A 7,956-nucleotide genomic window follows, 5' to 3' on the forward strand; every position below is an offset into this window, starting at 1 on the left:
AGACAGGGTTTCACCATGTCGGTCAGGATGGTGTCAATCTCCAGACCTGATCCGCCCATCTTGTCCTCCGAAAATGCTGGGATGACAGGCGTGAGCCACTGAGCCTGACCTATTCTCTTTTTTGTTAACCACTGCTTGTTCCAACAAACTTTCCTATCTCCCTCCCTCAATCATAGACACAGAATCAAGCAGATCCCGTTGTCTTTTGTTTTTGACAATTTTTGGCATTAAAACATTCTCATACATATTTAAATGTCCGATTCTGTGGAATATAAAAACTCCATTCTTTCACCAGTTTAAAAAATATTTGCTCCTCCAACCCAGCTGAGTCTCCACAATCACTAGGCCAGCTTTGTGTAGGTGGAGTCTGAGAAGCTCTTTTACTCTTCCTTCTCTTTTCTTTCTGCTCCTTCCCTCTTACTTAATTTATGGTTCTGGGTCTTACAGAAGTCAGGGCAAAAGGGATGGGAGGAAGAGAAAAACGTTGGGGATGATTTCACTTAGAAGTGTTCTACTGTTCTCTTGTTTGTTACAAGATGTGAACCCCACAGCTAGTAGACTCCTGCCATGGAGCCTCTAACGCCACCTGAGGCCAGCGCTGCCATCTCTTGTTGACCTCCTGCAATCCTCTTTCAGCTCCTGCTCCAATGATCCTCTCAGGTGGAATCATTCAGGGAACTTCAGCTGGAGATCCCTTCCATGCTGCCTACTTGCCTCATTCTTGGCATGCTGATCCCTGGCAATGCATCAGCTTTCTCCATTCCACTAGCTGTCCTGTGACAATCCTGTGAGTTCCTGACTCAGCTCTCCTTCTTCTATGGCTGAGTTTCTAGTTTCCAGTGCTGCCAGGCAGCTCCACTCTCCAATGGAAGTTATTCTCTTTGAGCCCAACTCTCTTGCCTTGATTAGATATATCTGGGAACACAGCCCCCTCTCTTTGGCCTAAAGCTTTACAAAGCCATCTCTGATGTCTGCCAATAGTTCTCGAAGCTGTTCTCACCTACAATCTGGAAATGGGCTTTGGTCTGGGATTCTGTACTGATGATACAGTACATCAGTTCTGTATTGGCTCATAGGGGTTCTGTACTGATGGTGTAATATCATTCTGTGTTTTGGAGTACTTGTTATTCAATGCTTTCAGATGAAGCTTCACCTGCTATTTGGAGAGATCAAGGAAGTGCCTGTTAGCATCTTTTTATACTCTCTGTGAACATGATGAAGAACTAACAGAGTTCTCAGCCTCTAGGCTTGTGCGTCTCTCTCTCCTGTCACAGGACTTTGCAATGTGTGGATTTTAAAAACTCAAGAAGGCCAGGTAATTACAAAAAGCACTTGTAACATATTTCTTTTCTTTATGCCCATAAAGAGGACAGAAGTTCTTTGGATTTTAAACATGCACAGAAAGATTGTCTGAGTAAAAATAAGATATTTCCCCTTATTAATTCTATTTTGTAAGTGTCCACAGATGCAATATAGATGCGTGCAATGAAAAACACACACTTTACTTGTATATTTGCAACATATACAATGTTAAAAGTGCTCCATTATTATCTTAGATTAAGATGTATTTGTTTCTTTTCTAAAGGTGTCTCACATTTCCCAGGAATATGGGTCTAATTTACATAGTATAAAGAATGCTATTTGAAAATTTTCGCTGATTTTGATCACAATGACTTCAGGCAATGATTCCTTTTGCTGACCCCAGACATTTGCTTAAAATGTAACCTATGAAGAAAACTCAGCTAGTCATATTTTTTATTAGATAGTTCTGGGAAAGTAATTTCTTAGACACTAGTGTTCTGGGTTACCATAGTATCATATCTGGTGACTCACCGGAGCTCTCCCTTCACAAGACTCTAAGCCTGTATTGTCTTCATCATCACCCACAGCATTCTAAGAGAGAGGGACGTGGGGTGTCAATCTCATGTTTCATATTTAGTTCTTGGATATAGTTGGACCCCCTGTCTGCAGTGCTCAAATTCTGAAACTCTTTGAGCTCCCCATTGTCAAAAGAGGAATATATATATGTGTGTTTCCTTAGAGAACCTTGCAAACTTTCACATCTCTCACTTTCTCTCTCTCCTTTACTCCTTTTTTTTTTTTTTTTTTTTTTTCCAGAGAAAGAGTCTCACTCTGTCATCCAAGCTGGGGTGCCATGGTTCAGTCAGAGGAGTTGGAGTTACAGCCTCCAACTCCTGGGCTCAAGGGATCCTCCTGCCTCAGCCACCCAGGTAGCTAGGACCACACACATGCCCCACCACACCTAGATATGTTTCAAGTTTTTGTAGAGATGCGACCCTGCTATGTGGTCTTGAACTGCTGGGCTCAAGTGATCCTCCTGCTGCCGCACTCAGCTTCTCTCTGGCATTCTTGCTCTCTCTCACACTCTTGCTCTAGCTCCCACTTTTTAATGCATCCAATAGCATCAGCGCTATACTTACAGTGATCAGAAGTCACAGTTAAACAGAGATGCATAACGTGACAGAAAGACTGTATGACTTGAATCAGAAGAGTTTCTCAAGGCTGCACCATTTATTTGCTGAGCAAATTAGATGAGATCTTTCACTTCTTGGAGTCTGTTTTCTCTCCTGTAAAGTGGACTTGCTAGTACCTTCCAGGAAGGTTGTAAGGATGAAATAAGTTTGGAGATGAAAAAGGCCATGTAGTTCCTGACTGGCCTGCCATTCTTCTACTGAGGATTCTGAAATTTCAAAGCTTGAAGTAGATGAAAGGAGCCATTCCAGAGGAGACTGAGGGATGTTGCATGTCTGTGGGGTGACTTAGTGGCCACGCGTTGTGCAACTAGACTGCAGTGGCTAGAGATCCTGAGGAACACATGGGGACATAAGATGTCAACTAAAAGAGTCAGCACATATTCAGTGCTTGCTCTGTGCCAGACGCTGTGACTCTTATGGCATACTATAGCTAATTTAATTCTCACAACAAAGATACACATTATTATTATTTTTCTCTTTGCAGAGGGAGTCACTGCACAAAAGGAGATAAATAACTTGCCAAGAGTCAGACAGAAAATAAGCTGCAGCGGATCTTAGATTAAAACCCTTATCAGCCTGAATTTAGATCTGTGTGTTTTTGAAATGCTCTAATGGCTGAGTACGGTGGCTCACGCTTGTCATCCCAGCACTTTGGAAGGCCAAGGAGGGTGGATCAGCTGAGGTCAGGAGTTAGAGACTAGCCTGGCCAACATAGTGAAACCCTGTCTCTACTAAAAAATACAAACATTAGCTGGGTGTGGTGGTGGGCACCTGTAGTCCAAGCTACTCTGGAGGCTGAGACAGGAGAATTGCTTGAACCCAAGAGGTGGAGGTTGCAGTGAGCCAAGATCATGCCACTGCACTCCAGCCTAGGTGACAGGGAAAAACTCTTTCTCTCAAAAAAAAAAAAAAAAAAAAGGCAAAAGAAAGGAAAGAAAAGAAATGCTCTATCGTCTATCGTCAGTTTTGTCTGTTAGTCCCTCCTTACTCTCTGGCATAACAAGATGTTGCAGGCTCATTTTTTATATTCTCCTCCACTTGCTTGGACTCTGACATCCTGATCCATACTACATAGCTGCCTTTGATGTGGCACAGATACCTACTTGACCAGTCTCATCTGAATTACTAGGAGGAAAAGAGAAGGGAAGGAAAAGAGGAAGAAGAGGAGAATGCACAGAATTTCAGTAGTTTCAGGGGGTGCTGTGGTACAGTCAGAGGATTTGGAGTTGTACCCCCTCTTACAACTGGAAAAGAAAATTCTGGGCAAACATTGCAGCATGAAGGCCAGACAGGTCATGGTGTATTAAAAATCACTCTCCTATCACATTAAATACTTATAAAGTATAAGTTGGCTCACTAGCAAGAATTGCGGCTAGAGAGGTAGGCTGGTCTCAATCTGTGAAGGACAGTGAGTTTCTATCATGTAGAGAAGCTGTGTCTGCTGCATTGGGTGCTCAGTAAATATTTAATAAATGAATTTTGAATGGATGTCATACATCAACCGTTATCAATAAGGAGTTTCCTGGAGAGGGAGAGAGCCAGTGAGTCCTAGAAACATGATTTGGTTCCAGAACATATTTCCTCACCTTGGAAACTGGAAAACAAATTATTCTTTAAGCTTTGCCTCCTACCTTTTGGGAATCATTCCTACTTCCTGCCATCTTTTAAGTTAGATGCTCACCAACCTTTCTTCCTACAACACTTTACGCATATTTGTGTCTCTACACTGAAACATTGTTTTATATACAAAATGTGATACAGAAAAAATCTGCAAACACTTTAAGCCAATATGTAAGGGGGTGCTTTTTAAATATTGTGGTTTTATCTCTAGTTATTGAGTTTTTATGGAGCAAAATAGATTTCATTTTAAGCACAGGGGTGGGGAGTGTTGTGCATTGATTTAGCCAATAAGAGGCACAAAGTAAGCAAGCCAGAGGACAGTGGCACAGAAATGGAGTGGTCAGAAACCACTCTCATTCTAAGACACTCATTTTTCTAATGTGATAATTGCTATTTATTTTATAGGCTTGCACATGACATATCACCACTGAAACTGCTTCTAATTCTGCTTTTATTATTAACCTCACTTTTCAATTCTTTATTGACCTTGGGCAAGACTATTTTCCTCTTCATAGCATCAATAGAAAAGCTAGTTCAAGTTTGCTTTAAAAGGAATTAATCTCAAAGCTATTTCAACATTTTAAAAGGACCTCATATGAGAATGTTAATAGCTGCTATTAGGCTTGGAATCAGTTCTTCCCTAAGAGGGAAACAAAAGTGCAGGTTTAGTGTCATTTGATCAGAGAAACTAATAGGATGGCTATAAAATGTTGCTATAGAGCAGCTTGGTGTAGTAGAAAAATCCGACAGAGACCAGCATGCCCAGCTATTGCATTTTCTAGCTGTGTGAACTTAGATAAATGTCTAAACTTCTCTGTATCTTGGTTTCTTCATCTGCAAGATGTAATCTACATTTTGCTTACTGTTTTATGTCAGTTTCCTGAACCTATTCTCTGAAACATATGGAAGGAAGGGAGGAAGGAAGGAAGGGAGGGAGGAAGGGAGGGAGGGAGGGAGGAAGGAAGGAAGGAAGGAAAGAAGGAAGGAAGGAAATGAGGGAGGTAGGGAGGAAGGGAGCGAGAGAGAGAGAGGGAGCAAGGGAGGGAAGGAAAGATTAACAAAAGACAGAGCGACTGAGATGGAGAGAATGAAGAATGGCATATGTAGTGTGGCATGGATGCATATTATGTAGAGACAGAAACAAAATATGTTAAATTAGGATTTATTAGCAATATCCTGGACTCTTTATCACCACACTCTTGACTTGCATTCAAGTTTCATGTTTTGGGCTCCCTAACACATGGCTTGTAAAGTTTTTCTGGAGACAGGCATAAAAGAAGGAAAGAGAACATTGATTGAGTGCCTGCAATGTTCAAAGCAAAAAGTACAGTTAAATTTAACTATCACAGCAATCTTATGAAGGGCCTTTTTAGTCTCCAGTGTTGCAAAGTGGAACTCAAGGTTAACAGAGTTGATGTGAAGTACCTGGGGTTACAGGATGGGTAAAAGAGAAATCCATGATTGTAACCCAATTTGGTCTCTAAGGTTGCAAAGGAACTACTATAGGATTTTGTGCTGTATTTCCCAAGAGTCCAGAATATTAAAAAAATAATTCAACACATCATGACAATAGGTCATCTCAAAATCCCATAATAATGTGTAGTAGACAAGAGTATAGAAATTGTTTTAAAGTGTCTTATGAAAGAAATGCTCTTCATGCTCATCGAGGCTTCTTTCACACGAAACCACTTGCAGAAAATTTATAGATCAAGTGACATTCTAGGCAATTAAGTCCTCATACAGCCTGGGAATGATGCAATAGTTTTCAAAAATAATTTCCGCTGTGGCAGAAATGCAAATTGATTGAAGTTACAATGTCACTCAAAAAGTTTGCTAGTCTTTTTAAGAATAACATTAAGCAGTGACAGACAATTGACGAGGACAGACACTTCAACGGAGGTTGACGGAGGGACGGTGATGCTTCAAGAAGCGAAAAAGTGATCCAGTGAGAAATATGCATGAGTGATTGTTTTCTTTCCATTCTTTTTCTTTCTGTATTTTTAAATATAGGTGTCAATATATTCTTTTCTAATTTTTTAAAATACAAAAACCTGATTTATATTTGTCTTTTAGGAGCTCAAACAGTAATTACTGGGTCTTGCTTTTAAGCAAAAATTAAATGCACCTTAATTAAATAAAACAGAGTTTACAAAATAGAACATATGGTGCCATCTGCAGAATAGTGCTTAGAATTTGGGGAAAATGTGGAGATGACTGCATTTTTTGCATCTACAACATGCTCAAAATAAGGAGCTTAGAGCTGTTTTTTTGTTTAAAGCTCGGAAGTTGGAAAATTTCTGACTGGATTCTCATGATAAAACCAAATGAGCATGAATAATGTTGTGACTAGATACTACTAGAACCGGAGACCTAGATAGGAAATTCTACTGGTAAATTTTATAAGCAAGAAATCTGGGGTGCAGATGGGCAAAGAGGGTTACCATCTTTCTGTAGTGAGTAAATGTCAGTACTCAGACTAAAACTCAAGCTCTGTTCATTGTGCTCCACATCACTGCTACTCATTAAAGAAACTGCTTTCCACTAGAGATGCAAAGTTCCTCTGATCAGTTTCTGGGCTCCACTGTGGAGAAAGAGCCGTAGTTTAAATGACTGTAATACATGTAATTCAATTGATTCCATTGCGATACATTGAATCCACTTCACTTCAATACAGCTGATATTTGTTGTCCATTCACTATGTGCCAATAACTTTTCTGGGATACGTAAAGGAAAACAAACTCCTGCCTTTATCAGAGTTTATTTTCTAAACAATGCATGCTATTGTTTTATAGTTATGTCTTCTAGAAACTTGGTTGTTACAATTATCTTTTTAAAATGTACTATGACAAAAATAAAATGCTTAAAAGCCAGCACATGTTCAGCAACAGGATTTCTGTTTTACATGCTATAGCGAGCTGTACGTCAAGAGGTGGTCAAATAAGACAAATGTCTCCACCTCTACATCTGATAATCTGTTCTGAAGAGAGGATCCATAAGCCATGAACTTATGAATCATACAAGATGATTAATTTTCCTTCCTCTCTTATGAAGACCTGGTTCGGAAATCAGGAGATGTACCCTTCAAAAAAAAGGGTGAACATCCTGCTCACCCTTCAAAAGTATTCAAGAAAATATCAGTATTCCGGTGTAAAATAAGATCCAGGCAACAAATAGGTTTTCAAAATATTAGGTCTTGATATTCTATACCAAAAATAATAAGGAAGTAAGGAAGTTCCATGGTTAAGTTTTCAAAATTTTACACCTTGGACATATATTTCCCTGATTAGTAAGAAACAAGAAGGTGAAGGAATGTTACTGTTCATGGAAAATTTTCTTTCATTGCTATCCACCACCATTTTGATTGAGAGTATAAAGAAGATCTTTAGTCTTTAGGAAAATCACACAAGAGAAATTACACACTAATAGGAGCTCCTGTTTTGGCTACTTTCCCTCGCCTACCTCACAACCTTCTGAGGGAGAGTGCTTAATAAAAGTGGGCTTTGAAGATAGAGGTCAGGGTTCTGATCTCAGGGTTCCTAGTTACCAGCTGTATGACCCTGGGAAAGTCATCTGTGTGGATCTGTTTCATTAGCAGGCAAATAGTAGATGATGCTTCTTAGAGATATTTTTTGACTCACAAATAAAGAAACAGTCTGAGAACAGTGCAAATGACTGAAATTAAGGCTATTTTAGAAAATCTAAAAAATATAATAATATACATATTATACATTGCTCTAATATTTGTGAACTTAGTAATCATATAATTATTTATAAAAACATGAACAGTCTGTGATTAGCAAAGAAACAGAAATCATAAAGCACTTTGCCCAAGATCGGAGTT

At 39.4% G+C, this 7,956-nt stretch overlaps 1 long non-coding RNA gene across 1 annotated transcript; it reads left to right on the plus strand.

Annotated features, from left to right (window-relative positions):
- Window positions 1-312: 312 nt before the first annotated feature.
- On the plus strand, window positions 313-1,310 carry LOC116555497. Its single transcript, XR_004270554.1, has 3 exons — window positions 313-356; window positions 637-787; window positions 1,142-1,310. It is a non-coding gene; the product is annotated as an uncharacterized LOC116555497 (long non-coding RNA).
- The last annotated feature ends 6,646 nt before the right edge of the window (window positions 1,311-7,956 follow it).

This window comes from Sapajus apella, unplaced genomic scaffold (assembly GCF_009761245.1).
Source record: "Sapajus apella isolate SASKATOON/1434 unplaced genomic scaffold, GSC_monkey_1.0 scaffold15, whole genome shotgun sequence".
In the NCBI taxonomy this organism is placed as follows: domain Eukaryota; kingdom Metazoa; phylum Chordata; class Mammalia; order Primates; family Cebidae; genus Sapajus; species Sapajus apella.